Here is a 22926-nt window from a genome sequence, read left to right on the forward strand (position 1 = left end):
GAATGAAATGTAAAAACAATAAAATGCAGAGACAGGAAGCACATGCGCTGCGTTGGCAGCGCCCCTGGCTCCGAAACATACACCTTTCTAATGTGGTCTGCCTGGATTGTCTTTCAGTGAGGCAGCTATTGAAATCTCATCTGACAGTCCACCAGCCACACACACACACACATATATATGCACTCCCATTCAGACAGATGCATTGCAAAGTAAAAATGTAGTCTTTGTCACATATGGTCCCACATAACCAAAGAGCAGGGAGGCAGAGGGGACAGGTCATTGCCTCTGCTGACACACTGGAGTGTTAGGCACCATGTGCCCAGATACTTAGGCTAAATGCTAAATTGAACAATTTTCTCTCTCATTAAACACTGTTGCTGCTGGACTTGGCTCTGTCTCATTGTCCTGTCTTCACGGGTCTTTCTCATCAATGCTTACTCTACCCAAAATCTGAATTGTATCAGGCTGAAGAATTATTCATGCCAGCTTATATGGTACAGAAGGGTTTTTCAACAGAGTTATCAGCACAGATGATCTCGTTAACAGCAGATGCACTGTAATGTTGTTAAATGGGTTTCATTTTAAAACTGAAGAGATTGATTTGCTGCTTTACTTGCTATTGCAGTAGGATGGTTTCTATGGATACAGTCTTATAGGGACTTTATTTTTCCCCTGTTGACAACAGTACGGAAAGCTAAATTCTCATCTTTTTTGCATTAGCATAAATGTGAAGCCAGGGGAATGATTCCCAGATTTAACACTGAGAGCAGAATTTGGCTCCCTGTCTCCTTCAGCCTCACATTGAGAGGGGGATGGTGATGGAGGGTAAAGAAAAGGAGAGCATTTCTTTGAGCACATGGGTGAGGGATGGGGCATAGGAAAGAAACAGCCAGCATGTCTGTGTGAGAAATGGGGAGAAGACGAGGCAGAATGCAAACACATAACTGCTTGTTTGGGGAGTGACACAACTGCAAAAATGTGAGTCAGGTTTTGGCTGCAGTAGTTTTTGACCTTATAATATCTGCTTGAAATTTGGCCAAATATCATCCCACTTGTTTCAATGAATGAGTCAAATTGTGTCATTCTGAAGAAAATTTGCTTCCCTTCCATTTTGCTGCAATGTGCAGGAAGAAGTAAGGGTACAGAAAAGAGCAAAATATTGGCTGTCACAGTGAAAGGCGTAAAGCTCTGCTGTTGTAGGATAGTGCTAAGGAAAAGTAGCACAGGGAGCTGCACAGGGAGCCACACTTCTCTGACCAGACTTTTTTCAGGAAGTACCCCAAACGAGCGCTTTTCCCATCAGAGGAAGGCTCTTTTGGTTTGAGCATTCTCCTCCTCATTTCTTCAAGGAATGCTAGGCTGTGTGCATCTGGTGTGGCACTTTTTTATGGAATTAGAATCAGGGGCACTGCATCTCATTTACAACATTTGGAGGTGAGAAAGTAGTTCCCAGTTCTTGGACAGGAGCACAGCTCACCAGAGGGAGGACTGAAGAAGTGCTGTGTGTTCGATTCTTCCTGCTGACTATGCCACCAAATCTAACCCTCCCTCTTCAAGCTCCATGGGAGGCCCATTGAGGTAAAGCTTAAAAGATCCCATGGCACTTAGCAGTAGTGGCAGCAGTGGTGACAATTGCACAAATGACACCATGAGATTGCAGCCAGCAAGTTCTCCTCTTCCTTCAAGGTGATTCTGACATCCAAGGGGAAAACCTGAGAGAGTGGGTCAAGGAACAGAGATTACTGGAGTCCAAGAAAAGGAAAGGCCCTCTTTATCCTTATCTCTGATTGACTGATTCTCCTTTCACAAAGAACACAAGGCATGAGAATGCAGATTTTATTGGTCTGCACCCTCTCCAGAACCACAACTAACTGTGCTATCTTCCTCTCCAGATTTACTCATTTTCCCTTCACAAAAAAATTCCTCACAAGCTGCTCCACACAGATTCAACTCTTTCCCACCACATGCTGTACCTCCCATTGCTCCCTCCTGGTGGGCCAACCTACCACGAAAACCCTTTCCAACACACCTGCGGAGTTGGCACATCCTCAACATCATTATTCCTCCCCAACAATTCTCTGCATCCTCAGGAACACAAAACCCCACTCAAGGGGACAAACCCTCCTCCCCATGCAAAGAAGATCTCTGCATCCCCACCTCAGTGGCTGTTTCAATGGGGTGGGGACAGTGGGGAGAGCTGTGTCACAGTGGAAGCAAAGCCATGATTTAGAACTGGCCCTTTGCTCCAGCAAGGCTGCACAAGCCAGGGCAACTCTTTCCTCTCTGCTTCTGCAAAGGAGATGTGCTGAGCCTACAGAATCCCAGCAAGTTGTAAATCATTATGCACAAAATGAAAATCGAGTGTTCAGCATGCTGTCAAAACATGCAGGCTTGCACAGCACCCGCAGTACTATGCTCACAAAAGCTCTGATTACTCCAGCTGCAGCCTCAAAATTAAGCCTTGGGTCAGTGCTTAGGTAACACTGCCCAAGGTATGGGCAGTCACTGACAGCGATGGGGAGGGAAGCATCACAACCTAAGATTTGGCAGGAGTAAGGATTTTTGTCCCCTTGGTATATTTTTCCATCTTAAGCCACGAGAGGGGAAACAAACCTCAGTGGCTTTGGATCTGTGATACTGTTGTGGTTTAACCCAGCAGGTGGCTCAGGAGCACACAGTCGTTCGCTTACTCCTCCCTTCCCAGTGGGATGGGAGAGAGAACTGGAAAAAAAATGAAGTAAAGCTCCTAAGTTGAGATAAATCTATTTGCTATGATAGAGAAAAGGAAAAAGATAATAGTTATGACTATATGTATATATAAATATATATGTATGTATAGAACAAATGATGCACAAACAATTGATCACCACCCTCTGACTGATGCCCAACGAGACCCAGAGCAGTGGCAGAGCACAAGGTGAACTCCCATCCCCTTCAAAACTCCATGATGTCACATGCCATGGAATATCCCTTTGGCCAGTGTAAGTCAGCTGTCCTCACTGTTCCTTCCCAGCTCCTTGGGCCCTTTGCTGAGAGCAGCCTGGTTCCGTACAACACTGCTTAGCAGCAGCTATAAACATCAGTGTGTTATCAACATTGTTTTTCTCCTAGCACCAAAGCAGAGCACCATACCAGGCACTCTGAAGAAAACAATTCCATACCATTGAATCAAAGGCAGATACGCAACCCAGGAGATGCTTGCAGAGGAAGCAGCTGACACCAAATTCCCTCTCACTTCAGTAAGGACAGAAGTGGAGCCTTCTGTATAGCAGGACACATGCTGGACCAGACATTGCATCACACATTTTCTCAGCTCCAGCTTTTTTAGGGAGATCGTGCCTCCTGTTTCCACCTGCACATTTGGGAAATATTCAGTGAGGTGTTATCCTTAATTAGCCCCGGTGCAGTTGCATTTCTGAAATCAAGGAAGGTTGTATTTTATACAGACAGCCAAGGAGCCTGTCAGCAGCATGAGAACCATTGAGGAAATGGAAGCTGCTCCCCCGCATGCCTGCTTTAAACAGAGGATGCTGCAGTTTGTGACTTAGAGAAAAGCTCAACCTCCCTTCCTCTTTCATTCTGTCTTCCCTCAAACATTCAGGCGAGTTGGGTTTTCCTCTTAAAACGCACTAAATAGACTGTTGCTATAGCGACCAACTCCCTCAGACCTGGTTATAATTAAGATGCTGTTCTAACCACCTACAGAATACATTTTGCAAAAAAACCCACCATCAAACCCAAAATTTTACATCTTCCCGAACGTTTTCAGAGTGAGTTTCGTCTGGTTAGGTTAGTTTGCAGGAGAGGTTAAGGATCTGGAAGTAGCTTGCTAAGTAATTCAGCAAAAAGCAGGAAGCAGCAGGCTTGCAATTTAGGGATATTTTTTTGCTACTTTCTTAAAGCTACAATTAGTAACAAGACAGTGCTTGAATCATCTCAGCTCTCATGAGGGCTCTTCAACTATAATTTGTAAAAATTTGGAACATCTGATGAATCATATTAAGAAATGTAAAGATGTCCTTAGATTTTTTCGCAGTTCAAAAGCTGTTTGACTTAAAAACACACAATAAAGCTAATAAAAAACATCCGTTAGGGAAAGGTAGGTTAGATTTCCTTGGTTTATTAAAAGGGATTGGTGGCTAGACTGTACGGTTGAGTGGTATCTTTGAAACACAAATTAAGCATGGATGAGATCCATTTAAAAATGACAGTTGTTGCAGGTTGAGAGTTGTATGCTGAGAATGACAGAAATGTGAGGGGTTTATGTTATGAATTTTTATAAAGATATGCATATGTGCAGACATTTAAAAACAAAGAAAACATACGAATGAAATGAATATCCTGATACATAACCTTTCTTCTGAAATACAGCATTTACATTCAAAAAGTGTTGGTTCCACATTCTGACTTAATCCAGGCTAAAATGCATCCACAGAGAGACCTCAGTGTTGGATTTTAGGTCTGTGATTTTGAAGTTCAGAAGGAATTGTAGGAATGTAGGTGTCCCACTGCACTCCTTTGCTCTTCCTTCTCCCTCCAGAAAGTTCTAGGCAAATCTCTTTGAAGCAGTGATAAAGCATCCTCAATTAAATGAACCCATTTTGAAAACTCTGTCAAATGAGAAGTATTCTAACATTCCTAACAGTATTTTATGTAGCCTAGTGCCCTTAGGAGTTATTTCTATAGTACTTCTTTGGTAGGACTGAAGTCTAAAATCAAGGTAGAAATTCAGGTAAGGCTGGATTAGTGCCAGCTCTTATCAAGTAACAAGAAGGAGAAAGGATCTAATAGCCAACCCCACTGCCTACTGCACTTTTTTATAACCCACATTCTGTCCTTTGCTCCCTTGACCACTGGAGCTTATATTTTTACATTATAAAAGGTAAAGACAGTGCTCTCATCAGTGTATGTTGAAATTGTAATGCCCGTGACCCACAGTAATTCAATCAAATAGTCGTCAGGTTATACAGGAACATAAAATGCTTGAGTAACTTAGAGCTTCTCAAGTAAAACTAGTGTCTATTGCAGCATGTCTCAAACTTACTTAATTAAAAGGCCACATAGCCACTGAATATTAAAAAAATCCATTGATGAAGCAGCCTTTTAAAAGAAGACCTAAAACCAGGCAACTTTCATTTATCTCAATAGGATTTATTCTAAATATTGACTGTTCATTCATTACTTCTATTTTCTTTCTTCTTGTTTGTTTCATTGGAAAAATAAATGTTTTCTACTTTATTTTCTCAGGTCTTCTACCAGTGATGCTGTAATATTTTAGGGACTGGTAGCAGCCCCAGAACACAAGTTGAAGAGCTCTCTTCTGAGCCCTACAAAAACTCTAGAAGTCACAACCAAAGAAGGGCATGTCCACCTTTCTTGTTACCTTCTTCCATCTAGAATAGTTCTAGTATTCATCAGCCACTATTTTGTACCCTAACACCTTTCCCATTCCTGCTCTTTCTGTCAGTGCCTTAATTGTTTGTTAGGAAAGCTGTATTTTTGTGGGGCCAAGTCCTGTAGTTCATTTCCAGTCTAGCAAACAGTGAATTGACAGGAAACTACTCCTAAGACCTGGAGGATTTTCCTCAGAAATCAATGTCACCAATCCTCATCACATGTATGCTCAGTAGGGCAGGATTCTTCCCTAAGCTGGATTGTAGTATGTCAGGAATTATGCTATCTTCCTTTACTAGCTAAGGAAATAACAAAAAAAGATTATAAGTATTGGATAGTAACAGTTACTGACTCAGTCCTGACTAGCAGTGGGACCTCAGACCTTTTTGGCTTCTCTTTGAGTAGGCAGATGATTGTATTTCTGTGAGACAGTGCTGGCAAAAACAAATGAAGAAACAAACAATTTCTCAATTTCTTCAGCTAGTATTGTACCTTACATTCTACAAAAAGGAACAGAAAACAAAACATTTCAAATGAACTCACCAGGCTGGATGTAGACAATTAGGACTTTTCGCGTGGCAAGCATTCAAATATTTATGCTGAAAGTCAATAGTAAACAATACATCATGACAAGTATCCTGGTAACGTATTTTAAGCTCTAGAGACAATTTCTTGAGAGGTATAACCAATTTCTTGGAGGAACACCCTATAGAGCCACTTATTTTTCTATCACCACCCAGAAAAGACTTACAGAATAATAACAGATGACCACGACAGAACAGTTGGGTTACTCATCCCCTGCACCAAGCAAACCAGTAACAGAGACACCTGCAAACCAGTGCCACGTGGCTGGGGCAGGATGAATGCTGTGAACCCAATGGCCTTTTTTGGGAACTCAGGAAGCTGCTGATACAGTTCCAAAATGGAAGTGGTGTCCAGGCCACTTTCACTGTGTGAACATTGGTGTAGCTGAGCCAGCAATGAGGGAGGAAGACAAAGGGATGTTTTAATCTCTATAGTCTTAAAAAAAAGCAACCTAAGCTGCACAGTTTAGCTATCCCATAGGCATTTGGTTTTACTTTTAAAGACATGTACCTCTTCCCTGCATATGCTCCTTCCAGATGCTGCAGCTCTCCATTCTTTGGACTTTTTAATGGGCTGGGAAGACTTGGATAGTGGAATAATATAGGTAATATGGGCTCTCAGGAGTGCACTGCAGTGGGACCGAAGTTTATTTCACATGGAACAGCTTCCATTTGGCCTGATGTGCTGCAGGAGCTCAGAAACCCAGAAGAAGCTACATTCTGGGATAGCACACCAGGCACAGCACTGTTCCACGCGCTGCCCCACAAGGCAGCCCTGCATGCACAGCCTGCTTAATCAGCAGTGTGAGTGAACACCCATCAGGGATCGTGGAGCACTGACAGCGGTCACAAATCTGCCCCGACTTCATGCAGAGATTTACCAAAAATCACTGCTCACTCCAGTGCACAGGTCACATACCATCCTTCCACATCCCTTTTCACAATCTCCTTCGCAGCCCAGACATTGTGAAGTTTCTTCATACATGTGGGACAGAACGAGCACCATGGCTCAAGAACCGCAGAGCTGACTTCTCAGTCTTTTGGGCTGGTTCTATCAATAAATGCACTGTTAGTCACTGATTTCTGATGGGATGCTGCATGTGTTGAAACAATGAATGCTTCACGCAGATTCCAATTAGCTTGGAAATGTTTTCTGTTTTTTTGCCTAGAAGGACTCAGACAACAGTAGCATTGTTTGCAATGAACTGCCACCTCTTAATGTTGAGTTACAAGAATTACTGGCTTAATAAATTACCACTGACCTTCTCTTATTAGTTTATTTTTAATTATTCATGAAGCTTTTGAAAAATGCTATATTTTAAATGCTGTATTTTAAATTGGGAGAGCATTTAGAACAGATGAGTTTGTTTACAGTTCTGTCCACCAAGCTATTCATTGTTCAGAGAATAGACAGGATTCCTAATCAACTTCTAGAATGGCTTTCCCACTGGTCTGCGAACAAACAAACAAACAACAGCAACAACAACAAAGCAACAACAGAACAGTTCAGCAAAAACAATCCTTTTGTAGGAAAACTGCTCCTTGGCAATTGTATACCCTGAGCATTCTCCATTAGGATGGGGAAATTTCCTTATTTCTAATCTTCTGACCCAAACCCGTCAGAGTTCCCCACTGTTGCCCTGTTTGTTCTGCCTCTTTTACCCTTCTTAGCACTGATTCTCTTCTGCAGGAAGGGAAGAGATGCAGATCTGAAGATAACATTACTAGAAGCAGCATTAACTTCATGTCTAGCCTCAGGAAAGAGGTTGCAGAGAGAGCAGTTCCTTATCCACCTTCCTTTGCATTTCCTTGTATGTCGTTTGGACACAAAGCTGCAGGACTTCCAGAAGGGGACTTCCAGATCTTCTTTTTGTCCAAAGCAGAGAGAGCAACTCACTCTCAAGGTGACCTAAGGGCATGTGATGTTTTTTCAGTAGTCACTCAATGTCATCATTCCAGGAAATCTGTAAAAGTGTTTTCATCTAATAAGGCAATCATATGCAGAATATAAATCAATAAACTTCATTTAAAAACACGTATCTCTCATCATATCAGCCAGCAAACCACTTTAGTACTAGAATCAAATGAAGGCATAACAATTTAAAGTGGGCACAACAGAACTATGAATAATAGCCCAGAACAGAACTTCTTGCAGTGGAAAACATATCCCATCACAAAGGGAGATTTCTCTAGCATACAGGAAGACCATCTATATGTCAACTAAGGGTCTGATTACTATCAAAGTGATGCTAATGTTAAACACCTTTCTTTGCTATGCTTTCTGGCAGGAGATTCCTGACATTTTGTAGGAAATAGCTTAGAAGTTAGGGAAGAATATCCAGCAACCACAGCTTGGTAGCAATGGAGCTGATTTTGCTTGAAGGGCTGAAGACTTTTTTTCCAACACAACTTCTGAAGATGGGAAGGGATCACTGGCAGGGATTACGTCCTTCTCTTTGGTACACCACCACCAAATACCTTTTAAAGATGCAACTCTGAACTCTCCATTAACTTATAACTTAGTGCAGTTTCATAATCGTATTTCCGTGGGCATGAATACCTAAGAACACAAAGTGCAATAAATGATATCTTTCACTGGTTTCTGGAAGTCTGGGCCTTTTATGACCTGGGAGATAACTGAAAATTCTTAAAAATCTGTGTGCTTTTACCAAAATGGCAAATCTGGAAAAAGTCTGCTCAGCCCAACTGTGGTTTCAGTGAGGTTCACTTCAATATTTATTACAGATGAGTAAGGCATGAAGGCTTCAGGTTAGTTTGTTAAAAAACACTGCACTGCACACAGTAATATTTGGAAACTTCTTTGCTGCCTTTCACAAAGCTGGACTCACACCTTCCATAATACAAGTGTATTTCTGAGGAATTCTGTTCTTATGAATGAGAGAAAAGACACAGTGACAGTTCGACACACTGAACAGCTGCATTTCTATGAATATGCAAAGCATCCATATCAGATCAGATGAAAGCCCCATTCACTCCCCAGCAGTGACTAGGACAGAATGCTTATGAAAGAAAATAGAAGTGGGACAAATAAAAACAAACCAAATACTCTTGAGTTTCTCATCCTTTGGCATTCAGTGGTAGTAAGATATCTAAGCTAAAGGCAAGTAATATCAATGCCACTGGACATAAGAAACAGGTATATTTTCCATTATCTATTTAATCTCATTTTGAACCAATACATAGTTTTGACCTCTGTGACATTTTGTGCTATTGAATTCTACTTTACATCAACTGCCTGATCAATGTCTGGGAGCTTGTTATGCCCTGTGTTTTATGACATAACAAATCGTTCCCTTTTCACCATTTGTGCATCATTCATAGATTGTTTTCACGTGGTTTTATTGTGACAAAATACTAAAAAAAAAAATCCTGCCTACTGTGCCCTGCTGATCTGCTAAGTGAGTTTCTTTAGGGGATGAAAATGAGAACTTGAAAACATAAAAGATCATTCATTTATGATTGCTAAGTGGTGACTTTTCATTTTTTAAATAAAACAGAATTCCCATTTACTCTGTAGATAATGCTTTTAAAATGTAATGACCTCTCAATTGATTCATCTGCAAGAATACAAATGCTTACCAAACAAATGCTAACTGTTACTCATCTACTTTTATCAATAGTGCTTCCCTTCCCCAGGAGGAGCAAAAAAAAAAAAATGTATTCAGCTGGTCTTATTGTGGTAGGGAACCCTTGGAGTTCATTTCCTGGATAGTCCAACCCATTCTATATTCATATCATTTAAAAGACATGAAAGTTTACAATAGACTGTGTCCTAATTTATGGACAATTGTGGGGAGGGGCAACAGAACATCTGCGCTGTGGTTATGGGATGAAAGCAGGTCAGCAGCTCAACATTCTTTGAAAAAGTGGTGGATGAGCAGCTGTAATGGGGATCAAGAGGACGGTGGATCAGATTCTTAGGTGTGATTAAAGACTGGAAATCCTGGATCGTCTCTCCAAAAACTGCCTTTGTGAAAAGGGAGTACCTTTCCTAGGCTGAGAAAAACATTCATGCAACAGCATTATCAAAGAACTGCAACATTTCAGGGTTGCACATTGATGCTGGCTGATCTCCAGTTGGCAGAGCAACTCTGTAAGATCTGAAACAGGAAAGCCTTACAGCAGCCTGCACTGATGACTGAAACAGAAGAAAAAATGTCACAGAACTCCTCTCTCTCCCATTCAGTGCAGTGCTGGGTACAGCTCATGTGCTACTGTAGGATACAATGCACAATGCATCTGCATTTGTGTTTGTGTGTGTGCATTTACCTCTGGGTTGTGGCTGCTTTTAGAGTAGCCCAGCAGCACAAGAAGTGCCTGGCCTGATGGCCATCACTGCCTGAGCAGATCTGCCTGGATGCATACCAGGCTCATGGTGATAACTGTTAAGAAAAAGTCTTCACTCAGGAGTAGTGTGTTTAATATTGAGCATAAGAAAAAAAAAAAACACAAAACACTGCAGTTTTTGCAGAATATCTAACTCATTGTGGAGGTTTTCACCTAGCAGAAAACCTAGGGATGGCTCAGCTTAGTGCTCTGCTGGAGCCTGCAGCAGGCAGTCATTTTCCTTCAACAGATCTCCCTCATGTCACAGCATAAAATCTGCTTAGTACTTCACAACACTGGTGACCTGTTGTACCCCATCACTGGCAATGCCAGCTATTCACCTTGGCAGGAACCTAGACGTTACGAAGCTCAAAGGAACAGTTTAAGCATTTGTCCTTTGCCTACCCTGAAGTGTTTACCAGGATGTATCCTGGACTGACTCACCGTCTGGCCTTCCTGTTTTTCTAAGAGACTGCTATTAAGTTAAACCCGTACAGCCATGCAGTCAGTTCCTAAATAACAAAATTGCAATACTTAAATAACTTCTCTCAGTGCAGACATACTGCTGTCTGTATGTCACAGACACTGCTAAGCATAGCCCAGGAGGACTTCCTTCTCCTGCCTTTTTAGCTCATCAGAGTCGACTGAGAAGAAAAGCATGCCCTATTGCAGTGCCTTGTCTTTAAGAAAGAAACATGCAATGTCAATACCAAATTCTGACTCAGTCCACATACTTCATCTGTACGTGTCCCATTGGATGAAGATGTCGGACAATAAAGCAGAGAGATTCTATTTGCATTAGTCTAGAAATGAAAGAACTGCTGGAATCTCCCCGACACTGAACTAAGTGTGCACAACAAGGAGGGCTTTAAGCAGAACAGCTCATTAATAATGGAATATGGAGACTTTCAATGCTAAGTAGGTCAGTGGTACATGTTTCTGTTCTACTCATGGATAGTCACTTTGCAGGCTACTACACTGAGCTCAGAGCAGCTCCTCTCACCAGACAGACTCCAGCAACACAGCATTTATCAAATCTTGACAGTCCTGCTGAGAACTTGTGATCTGAACGCACACGGGGATTGAAGCTGGATAGTTAGAAGGCTGAGCAGTGCAGAAAGTTGTGTTGAGAAGTGCGTTGATGTTGTTTAATTTGCATCAGCTGAAGGTGTGTAAGGGAACAGTCTGTGAGGCTGCTAAAAAGTTCTAAGGTTTTAAAGTGAGACAGGGGAGGTTTAGGTTGGATATTAGGAGGAAGTTTTTCACCCAGAGGGTGGTGAGGCACTGAACAGGTTGCCCAAGGAGCTGTGGATGCCCCATCCCTGCAGGCATTCAAGGCCAGGCTGGATGTGGCTCTGGGCAGCCTGGTCTGCTGGTTGGTGACCCTGCACACAGCAGGGGGTTGGAACGAGATGAGCATTGTGGGCCTGTGCAACCCAGGCCATTCTATGATTCTATGGAATTTGCAGTATTAAATGTAAAGTCTCCCAAAAGCAGATATTCTAAAGACTGTCTAAAATCCATGGAGATCATTTGAGTGGGTTCTGAATCAATATATGACTAAAAGATAGCATTTGATGATACTTATCTGAGGCAATACTCATAGCTGTGCTATTCTTAGCTCTTTTACTAGGAAAATATGAACAGAAAAAAGGAAACACACTATTTTGGAAGTGTCACTTTTCCACAGTGCTTGTAACAAATGAATTTGAATAATTTCAGTTTAAAGAAACTTTCTCTTTTCAAAAGGGATATAAATAGAAAGCTGCCCAGGCAGCCTAACAGATATTGCTGAGTCTGTGCTGAAGTTGGAAGCTGGTAGAAAAGGAGCCGTCCAGTTCAAAGGCAACAACACACAGCCCTGAGGCAGAGCAGCACAAGGGGAAACGTAGAAGCAGCTCTCTACTCACCATTCAGGGCAGCCATGGTCTATTGCCTGCAGTAAGAATGCTGCTGATTAACACAAATCTGCAACAGGACTCTTGCTGGGTACATTAATAACCAGCCAGGAGATCTAATAGCCCCAGGCAGCGTCGAAAGCCAAACAGACTATTAATTCCTGCAAACACTTATGTAAGGGTTATTTTTACCGCAATCAGGCTAAATAGGAAAAGCAAAATTGAACAAACTCAAACCTCCATAATGCTACGCAGATGGAGACGTCTCAGTGCTGCGTACGGCATGGAGGAATAATGAGGGATTCAAAAACAGAACAACTGTAAGGACAGGATATGAAGAAATCAATCTGCCTGGTAACTTTAACTCCTAAATGCAATTTTTTATTTAGGTTAGCATGTGCACCCACTAATTATCACACAGAATCACAGAATGGCCAGGGTTGGAAGGGACCTCAAGGATCACAAATCTCCAACCCCCTGCCACATGCAGGGCCACCAACCTCCACATTTAATACCAGACCAGGCTGCCCAGGCCCCATCCAACCTGGCCTTGAACACCTCCAGGGATGGGGCATCCACAGCCTCTCTGGGCAGCAATAATAAAGAACACATCAGTTTTTCTCTACTGATAAACTTCATTGGCAGCATCAGTTATATGCAAGGAATTCAAAACTAACTTCACAGTCCCTAAATTATGGGAAATGTTCCCTAATATGTCTTTTAAAACAAAACATTTGTTGGAAAATAGATCCAAAGTGAATAAATATACTAGAAGTTGAATTTTTGAAGTGTAATATGTTTGCCACTCCAGGGCACTTTTCATTTGTTCTCCTCACTCTTTGATACTGAACAAGTCATTTATGTGAGTAATGAAAATAATCTTATTGTGCAGCTTTCAATGTATTATTCAGTAGCTAAAAGGAAAGGAACACCACCCTTTCTATCAATAATTCAGGTCCACCACAGCTTTAGTGTTACTGCAGCCATTTAGCTGTCCCCCCCTTACCAAGGGCTCATACATTTTTAATGCTTAAGCTGCTTGTTAGAAGGTCAAATGTGTGAATTATGATTAGAAACACAGTCACCAGGTGCGGGAAGGTCATCTAGAGACAATATTCCTGTTGCCAATGGAACAAATTAGCTGGCAGGATCAGAAAGGAAAACCACATGGTAGGATCCTCAGTGCCTGAAGACACAAAGTTCTGAGAATCCTCACACAGCTGCCCCAGCTGCCCCAACAGCCCTGCTGGTAACAGAAGCGGAACTGCAGTCCCAGCGAAGCTCTGAACACAGTGATAAGAGCAGTGCTTCCCTAACAACCACATTCTTACTGGATTGGATGCTGCTGTCATGTGAACACCTATCAGAAGACCTGAGACCTGGACTGCCCAGGCTGAATCTCAGCATCTCAGCAGCTTCCCTGGTCTCTTCAGCTTTATGATTTTAGGGCATCTCTAGACTACTGCTCTTTAAACACCACAAGAGTTTTTAAAGCCTCAGAGATGCAGATGGATTCCTCAGTCTAAGTGTTCTATAACACACAAATCAGATAGCTGTTAGCAAAACAAGAAGTTTCATCAGCTGATAAGCCCTTCTGAGGGTGTAATTTTCCCTGATAAAGCATTTATCTTCTGTAAAAAAGATTAGTGTGTCCTAAGATCTCTTCATAAGGGCTGCACAGCTTTAGAGCTCAGACAGGCACTATCTCTTTCTGAGGGTGGCGCAGAAAGCTCCTGAATTTACATCAGAGACATCAGTGAGCTTTCAGACCTCTGCCATGAAGCAGCACACATGAGCCTGGCATTGAGGAGCTGCTATTATTTTTGCATGCCTCACCATTCTGTGAGACAGGAGGGTTCTGGTATGCAAGACCTTTCCGTGGGTTCCTGGAAGAAAACTTTCCTCTGTCAGTGTAAGAGGCTGCCCCAAGAAGTCTCATTCCTCTGCTGAATGTTCTGCAACTTCACTTCAGTTCTGAGTTGGAAAAGATTCCACTTTATATTCTCATCTTTGAAAACTAGGTGACCTGACACTTTTCAGATAGAAGCAGTGGTGGATTTGTCCTATTTCATCATCACTCAAAATGGAACCATTGACATCTTATGCAACACCTGGTAATTTCTTTCTAGCTCTCTTTCTTTCTGACTTTCTTCAGTAAGAGCGAATGAAATTCATTTGTTCCTGAGAATGTAAGCATTCACTTTATTTAAATTTGAAATTGTTCCATGCTGCTTTATCTGTGTGTCACATTACTGCTTCATGACATTTATTAAAAGCCCATTTCATTATAGATCTAACAGCAGGCCTCTTTACTGCCAAAGAAATATCACAACAAATAGAGTAAGGAGGTGAAAATGAGCAGGACTTGGTATGCTACAACATCGAGGTTAGTTGACCATAGACAATATTCCAGCAAGACTCAATTTCAATTTTAGTTTTGCAAAATCAGAGAGTGATAATCTTGTAAATGTTTCTGTTGTCACTGTGCCCACATATTCCACACCTGGATGTCTGATTTTCTTTCCCCTTGCCCTTCTTCTCTCCCTGTGCTAAGGGGAAAACAAACATCAGTTTAGGGGTCTCCGTCCCAAAGAACTAGAAATGGAGTCTAGAAGGGATAATAGCAAACATCCATGGATGGACACTGAAAGTTGTGTGAGTACATGGGAACAATGAGACACTACCAGTTCAACCATCAGAAACTGAAGTGCCAGCTAGTGCTGTCTGACTTGGAGGGTGGATTTCCAACCAGAGCAGTCTGCACAGGACAAAATATTACTCATTTCATTGGAACAGTAACAAGGAGCAAATGAAGAGTAGTACTGTTGGTTAATCATAAATGGGAATCAATATCTAGGTAGACTAGGAGACAGTTGACAGGGCAGAGATTGGCCATCAGAAGCCTTGGAAGGGAGGTTAACCACAAAATGCTGTTGTTACAGAATAAAAGAGGTCAAGGGATGCATGCAAAACAACAGACTTTTGGGCTAGCATAATAGAGAGAAAAATACTAGCTCTGTGACAACATTCTGAGTGGATACAACAGGCAATATTGTGCTTTCCAAAGCCAGGGGAAAGGACAGTTTTGATATCTGGAAGTAAAATGAACAGAACATGAATTAGAGTATAAGTCATGTGGATAAAATGATTTTATGCACAAAGCAAGCCAGATGCAGGCATGGTCTGGATGTGAAAATATTGAAAGAATGTTAAGGAAGAGCACTGCAGAGACTGGCAGAACACTGGGCTTTGCTTAGCAAAAGAAAAAGAGCCAGCTTAGGAAAAATAATTGCAAACGTGCTTATACAAATCTGTTATCTGCTAAAATGATTATTAGGGTCTTTTTTGCTGACCCCAACTTTAGCAAGTCAACAAACATACTGCAAACGTGCCACACAAGGATAAGGCAGCATTCGCTGCAACCCAAGCCGGCCGTGCCCTGCAGACACAACGAGCTGGGCCTTCGCAGCTGAGGAGCCAGATGCAATTGTGACACTGCTAACTGCCTGTAAATTGCATCTTTGTGACAAACTGAAGAATTTGAGAGGCCTTACTGCCTTCATTACCATTTCAATCAACATCAGCAAAATGCAGCACTGGCAAGATTTGAATGAGTATCCAATAAAAATAATCTGAAATGCTCGTGATAGCTAGAAGAAGAGATTATTTACAGACTGTTTAATTACAGGCCTCCTATTTGGCAAAGATTTTGCATATGTGAACTTGTTTCAGTGCATCAGATATTAGGTCTGTGCTGGCAGCTCTTTCGTAGAGATAAGAGTTAAGGTTGAGGATGGCAGAACGGAGGCATGGGAAATTGATTTTCAGACCGTCTGTGACCTTGACTCAGAGGATGAATGTGAGCTGTGAAGCGCACAATGAGGGTGGGAACAAGCTGCAAACAGCAAAACAGCAAACTTCATTTGGAACCAGAGATTACAGATACAAATTCTGACAGCCTGATCCTGCCCATGTAATCATGTGCACTGAATATGTGATGATGTTGTAACTTACAGCGACAGCTGGGTACCTATGAAAGCACAACAAAGCTCAGACACTATTTCTTCCAGGAGAAACACATTGGAATGATGTTGTTCAAGTGAGTTGGTGTTAAAGACGGGCTGGGATGGAGCAGGGGAAGATTCTATCTAATATATCAGTTATATTATCACATTGTGATAATCCTATTTGCTTACATGCTCATAAAATACTTCTACTAACTCTCCTTCTGATCTGAAATTTTTTAGGATGTGTCTGCAGAAAGAAAAGATTTAGAGAAGGAATGCAGTCATGAAGATAGAAAAACCTACTTGTCTCAGGTGAACGATATGAGATGCAGTTAAGAGAGGCAGGGAACATTTGTTATTTGTCAATGAATTATGGGGACAAATAAAAACAGATCTGGTTCCCAGCAGTACAAACAGGGACCCCATTATGGCTGCATGACTGCGATTCTCCAGCAAAGAGGCAGTTCAGGAGGCTCTGTCTTTTTTCTTTCTTTCTGTGCCTTTTCTATTGTGTAGCAAGAGGAAAGGAAGAGCTAGCAGCTTAGGCTGGGACAGTGCTTTGTCAGCACAGGTATTATGTTTTACGATACGCAGGATATTACGCTGGCACAGCGTTCTCTGGCAGATGTAGCTTATAACAGCAGAAAATGTTTTTACAGTACAGCTTCTTGATTCCCTGAGAGTGGCAGATTGTCTTTCTTACACAGGTGGCTTCTGGCAACGTCGCTGTCAGGTCACAACGCAGCGTGATCAGTGCCCAGCTGGGTCATGGAACATTCAGTACTACAGTCGTACCCTTTGTGCTATGGCTGTTTCTCTCTTCTGCTTAGAAAATACTGGTTTAAGATCTCTGGAGTAGCATACAAAGGCTGGAGAAAGTCAAGGAGTAGAGTTGGCATTGCATTTATTTCCCGTTTTAAAACTCATTACAACTCAACGTGAGGCTTACAAGCAAAAACACACTGTGTTCATAGTTAGAATATTACACAAAGGATTAATTTACACCATCAAGGGCCCTAGAACCTTATGCAGAATTACCCATAACTCATGGTCACCAGCATAGCTGCACACTTTCTTTTTGGATGGTCAGTCTTCAGCAGGACTGCAATCCAACCTCGTACTGCCAGTATTATGGGAAGCTTCCTACAAAACGTGCTTCTAAACAGCAGTCACAGCACTTACCTTGTTAGCGGGCAGTAGTGTGCTCAGGGCACATTCAGAAATGACACGTGCTCTGAGAAACTGAGCTGACTGGGAAATGAAAATCTTTCCTGCAAAATATTTTGCTGCTTTAAAAATGGGCCAATTAGTGATGATGGTATTTTAAAAATGTTTTCTTTCATGGGAGTTTCTGAATAACTCCATGGCAGACTGCTGAAATAGATTATCTATTTTGTGCCTCATGCTTCTGATCAATTCTGTACTATTAATGGGCAAGTGATGCAATCTAGGAAACCATGCATTTTTCCTATTTTTCTGGATACTTTTTTTTTTCTTGCTCCAGTAAAAGTGAATTCTCATAGCATTCACAAGTTTTGAAAAGCTGTTTATTGTCCATCTGCAAGTCATTACAAGAAAAAATTCCCAGCTAACTTCCAGTCTACATAACCAGCTAGAACAATCAGCTCTGCGTGATAATGCTGTAGCAGAGCTATTAAATAACCTTGACATCAAGGTTACAGCAATCCAAATGCCCAGGCTAGATGAAGAATGCTTCACAGCATTCCTACATGGTAGAAATATCGCCTGCAAAGAGCCTGCCTCGATTCCCCTTTCCAGTACTGACTGCCTTGATTTCGAATGTCAATCCCTGCTTCCCTTCAGCTGCATCAGCAGGTTTTTCTCCTATCTTGCAGAGCACACATTAGCTCAGTCCTCCTTCACATACCTGGTTAACTCTTCACTCATCTCATCACTCTGAGTTCTGAGGTTCAGAACACTAACATACCTCTGTTCTTTGTTATGGATTCCCCCTCCCTGCAGGCATTCAAGGCCAGGCTGGATGTGGCTCTGGGCAGCCTGGTCTGCTGGTTGGTGACCTGCACATAGCTGGGGAGTTGAAACTACATGGTCACTGTGGTCCTTTTCAACCCAGGCAATTCTATGATTTTTTGTCTCAGATGAGAGAAAGAGAAACCTTCTGTTGTCCCACTACAAGATTCTTCACTCTATGCCCTTAAAGAGATCTGTGGCCCTCCATTTTAGCTTGCCTCTGAGGTTAATAGCTCCCAAGACGCTCCTCTTTCTAGCAGAGACTACATCAAATGTTTTAAACAGATTCCCTTAGGCAGATGAGCAACTGATCTTGCAAAACATCCCTTATGGCCTTAAAGAGCCAGTATTCCACTGCAGCAAACAAAAGATTAGATCGTGTTATGTTTCTTAGGCAACCTCTGGAAGAACTAGATGAATCAAAAAGTAAAACAAATGAGGAAATTCCAAGGATGTACAGCGAGACTTAGAAATTCCAGCAACGAACAGAACAGAAACAAGATAAATCTTCAAATGTGGTTGTAAAAGGAAGGACTGAGAGCTGGGATGTCATTGAGAATATCCCACAGTTTCAATCTGCGGAGACAGCTGAGATATGACAAAAACTGCAACATAAACCGCATCTTCCAAATTCCTTTCTCGTCCATCTGTAGTCCTACTCTGCTGTGCCACCTTGTGCTCACGGGCTGATAATGCACTGCTCCGTGCAGGGCAGTCATTCCTGCTTCAACTGAGTCAGTAATGCTGCAAAGCCAGTCTACCCCATATGATACAGCTAGAAAAAGGACACGCGTGTATCGGAATGCTGTACTCTCAGAATCCTTTTTGTATTCTCATGAAGGTCAAGGTATTCACAGGTGTTGTCAGATTTTTTCAGTGATCACTGGCGAAGTATTGATTTCAGAGCAATTCATATCATCAGGTAAAACCTGCATGGTGGACATCTCTCACACTTTGCATGACCTCCTGGCCTTTCCTTCTGGGCTTCTGAGAAGCAGCACACACACGTTATCCCATTAGCAACTCTGATGGTGACCTGTAGTATTTTGAAGAAGCACATCACCACCCTGAATCTTACTTACCTCACTGTAAAGAGATTGTTTCACCAGAGCAACAGGGCTCTGGTGAGATTTTCCAGAGCAGATGATGCTTTAGAGATCTTCAAACTTTTCTATTTTATGAGTAGATAGAAAAATACCTTCCTGAAGGCAGGACACACACTGGGAGCAAAGCAGAGTACTTGGAAAGAAATCACAGCGATTCCAGCAGATGAGAATGCCTTTGCACTTAGCAGCTTTCAGATCATTTTTCCCGACACATGCTAAGCATCCGTGTTTCTTCAGGGAATGGCAGAATTCCAGTTATGTGAGGATTTTCAGGTGCCAAAACTCTCATTCTTGACAAGCATTCTGAATAACAGGAGCATGGAAAAGAAAATGTACTTGTTGGCAAAAATCTTAGGAGTGACAGAACTTGAGGGGATACCCTCAGCTGGTCTGGCTTCATCACTCTAGGCACATGAAGCCCAGTGACTTAAACATATCAATTATGTAAAAATCATGCAATGAGGCCCCCCTGCTGGAGGCCTCTATAGCAGAGATGTGCAGAGGTTGCACTGCAGGGTCTGGAAGCTGAGCGAGCAGCCACTTGGTGTCAGAGTTCTGCCAGCTCTTTGTGTCTTGTGGCATCCTGCACCTCCACGACAATAGCTGGCAATGCTTCTGCTGTTTCCAGGCTCACTGAACAGGGCTGGGTAAGAAATGGGTTCAGTGATCCTTTTAACCCATGGAAAATCAGCTATCAGATCAAGGATTGCTGTGCTGGCCAGCCAAATAGTGCTGCAATGTATGTGTTTGAGATTCTCAGAGGATTAGGAGTCTGTCCAGGTTGGGAAGTGTTCCTGAGGCAGGCAGGGCCGTGGCTGCTCCCAGGCACTGGGATGTGCCATCACTCCAGGAGCTGGTTATGCTGCTGCCTAGGAGGGCTGGCAGGGTGGTGGCACACAGAGGACTCTATGCATGAGGCAATTAAGGAAAGGATGAGCCTATTCCTCCCACAGACAATTCCTGCTAAGGACCCGTCTTAGATACTTCTGAAAAATAACAAATAAGCAATGATGGCTGCCTCTGGCATACTGAAACGTAGGAGCTTTTTAGATGTTATTTGGAGTACAGCTATAGTGGCCCTCTTGAATCCCTCCTGCCACACCAAACCCTGGGCTTCTTTCTACCCGTGAAGCAGTCACTGAGCAGCCCTTGCAACGGACTCTGCTGGGCAGAGATTCCTGGAAGAGCACACATTACAGACTCCAGAGAAGAACAGATGTATTCCCTCCATACCTATTTGCTTTGTTTCTACATCACTGCTGTCAAAGCAGGTAGCAGACACACATGTGACAGGAAGGGAACAGGATGCCTCACAGCACTGCACTCTGCTCTGTTAGAAAATTCTCAATGAATGTTACAGCAGTTGGTATCTCGATGCTAATAAAATATTTACCTGTGTCCAGGAAGAGTTTTTGTACTAAATTCTGCTGTTTTATGTTGCTGAAATACTATCTACTTTGAATCAACAAAGTAGCACTCTAGTGGTAGCCAGTATCTGATCTTATCTTCATTCATTTTCCCTTCTTCATTCTTTCAACAGTATGTTGTTAAATAAAATATCGGAAATAATTGGTCAGTATTCAAAGAGGAGCTACGAGAAAGAAGGGGACAGATTCTTTAGCAGGGCCTGATAGAACAAGGGGAAATGGCTTCAAGCTCAAAGAGGGGAGATCTAGGTTGGGTATAGGGAAAAAGTCTTTCACAGTGAGGGTGGTGAGGCACTGGCACAGGTTGCCCAGAGATGTGGTGGATGCCCCATCCATGGAGACTTTCAAGGCCAGGCTGATCAGGCCCTGGGCAACCTGATCCAGCTGTGGTGTCCCTGTGAAGTGCAGGGCAGTTGGACCACGTGGCCTTTAAAGGTCCCTTCCAGCTCTAAGGATTCTATGACTCTACGATACTATGACAAATATGCAAACACTTAGGATGTTTTTGCTTGTATTGCAGGTGATTGCTGAAGAACCCACTTGTAGATATGGATGCAGCCCACCTCTACATATTATATTGCATGGCGAAGTAACAAGGACGTTGCAACTACATCAAACTCAACAGGACTTTTCTCTAGAAATCCCACCAGCGGTGTCACAGCAGTTGGTGATGCCAGCCTGTCTCAGCAGTGCTTCCTGACAACTTCATGCCCTTGAAACCATGTTTGCAGATGGATGTTAACTAATCATCTTCTTTAAAAAAAAAAAAAAAAAAGTAGGATTTTGGAGGAAGTTGTGCCATGACTAGAAGGTTTAAGAAAAACAGTGTATTTTTGTCATATTTTGCCACATGACAACAGAAAACATCACTATATTTTAATACACAGATATATGCAGAATGATCATTCACCTGTGAAGTCATTTTGAGGAAGTATAATTATTTTTCATTGCCATAATTTTTCTTGAATTTTACAGAAATGCTTTGTATATTTTATGGCAACAGTTTAATCACCTTAGAGCAACAGGGTTGTAGATGGTACTTTACATTACTCCTTGGAAAAAGATATTCTGAAAATACCCAAACAAAATATCAGTAAGCATAATTTGGTATCATAGAGTCACAGAATCACAGAATGGCAGGGGTTGAAAAGGACCACAATGACCATCTAGTTCCAACCCCCTGCTGTGTGCAGGTCACCAACCAGCAGACCAGGCTGCCCAGAGCCACATCCAGCCTGGCCTTGAATGCCTGCAGGGATGGGGCATCCACAGCCTCCTTGGGCAACCTGTTGCAGTGTGTCCTATACTGTCCAGACACATGCATTTATCATGTAGCAGAAATGGTAAATATACTAAAAATAGGTGGATTAAAACAGAACTTAGTTGACTTTGTTTTAAAGGAGAGAAAAAACTCTGTTTACGTCCCAGAAAACAGCTGCCTTCTTTTTCCAAGTGATAAACCAGAAAGAACTGGGTAAGATACATTATAAACACAATTTTCTTTTTTTTTTTTTTGGTAAAGATGTGGTTGGAGTCAGTTTAATAGGACAGTTATTTTCATACCCCAAGTCTAATCTGATCTTGGCTGCCTTATCCTGGAACATAAGTGCACAAGTAGCCTGCACAGAACGCTGTCCCTACGCAGGTGACCCCTTTCCTTTTGGAATTACAATGCTAACTTCTGTACCGTCATTAACTTTGCTCACCAACTCTCTTCTTTCTTACAGATGATAATACAGAAAGTAATACAGAAAATTAAAATAAACGATGAAAAAAATCACACAGACATCTGTAACTACAAAATTTCAGATCCGTTTCTATGAAATTTCTTATCTATTTCCTGTCCTGTTTTTACAAGAACGGAAGCGGTGACCAGTTATGTCCACACGTAACATCAGAATAACAATTAAAAACAGAAAATAACTATGTACTAAAGACAAATTTGAAAGAGGAAAAGAGGGTTTTTCCCTCTCGTGGTTTACTGAAATGTACTAGAATGTCCTGAGAAGGATTATTTTTAAAATGCAATTTTCTGCTAAAGCCTTGACATTGCTTCTTCAATGCAGAGTTCACTCAAGTTTCAGAGGTTTTTGGAACTCCCAGCACTCAGATGTAAACTTCAGATGTGAAGTATCAGGTAATGTATTATTCTTAATGAAACCCCACTTACT

At 42.1% G+C, this 22926-nt stretch overlaps 1 protein-coding gene across 2 annotated transcripts in view; it reads left to right on the forward strand.

Moving 5' to 3' along the window:
* AMER3 (APC membrane recruitment protein 3) overlaps positions 1-22617 on the forward strand; it is a 34494-nt gene extending 11877 nt beyond the window's left edge. Inside the window, exon 3 of one of the 2 annotated variants that reach the window (XM_090146968.1) lies at positions 21276-22616. The gene's annotated coding sequence lies outside the window, so the exon portion shown is untranslated. Of the gene's footprint in view, positions 1-21275 lie in introns of both variants that reach the window. The other variant, XM_090146970.1, reaches the window with a different exon arrangement.
* The last annotated feature ends 309 nt before the right edge of the window (positions 22618-22926 follow it).

This window comes from Phasianus colchicus, chromosome 10 (assembly GCF_987193195.1).
Source record: "Phasianus colchicus chromosome 10, bPhaCol1.hap1.1, whole genome shotgun sequence".
Taxonomy (NCBI): domain Eukaryota; kingdom Metazoa; phylum Chordata; class Aves; order Galliformes; family Phasianidae; genus Phasianus; species Phasianus colchicus.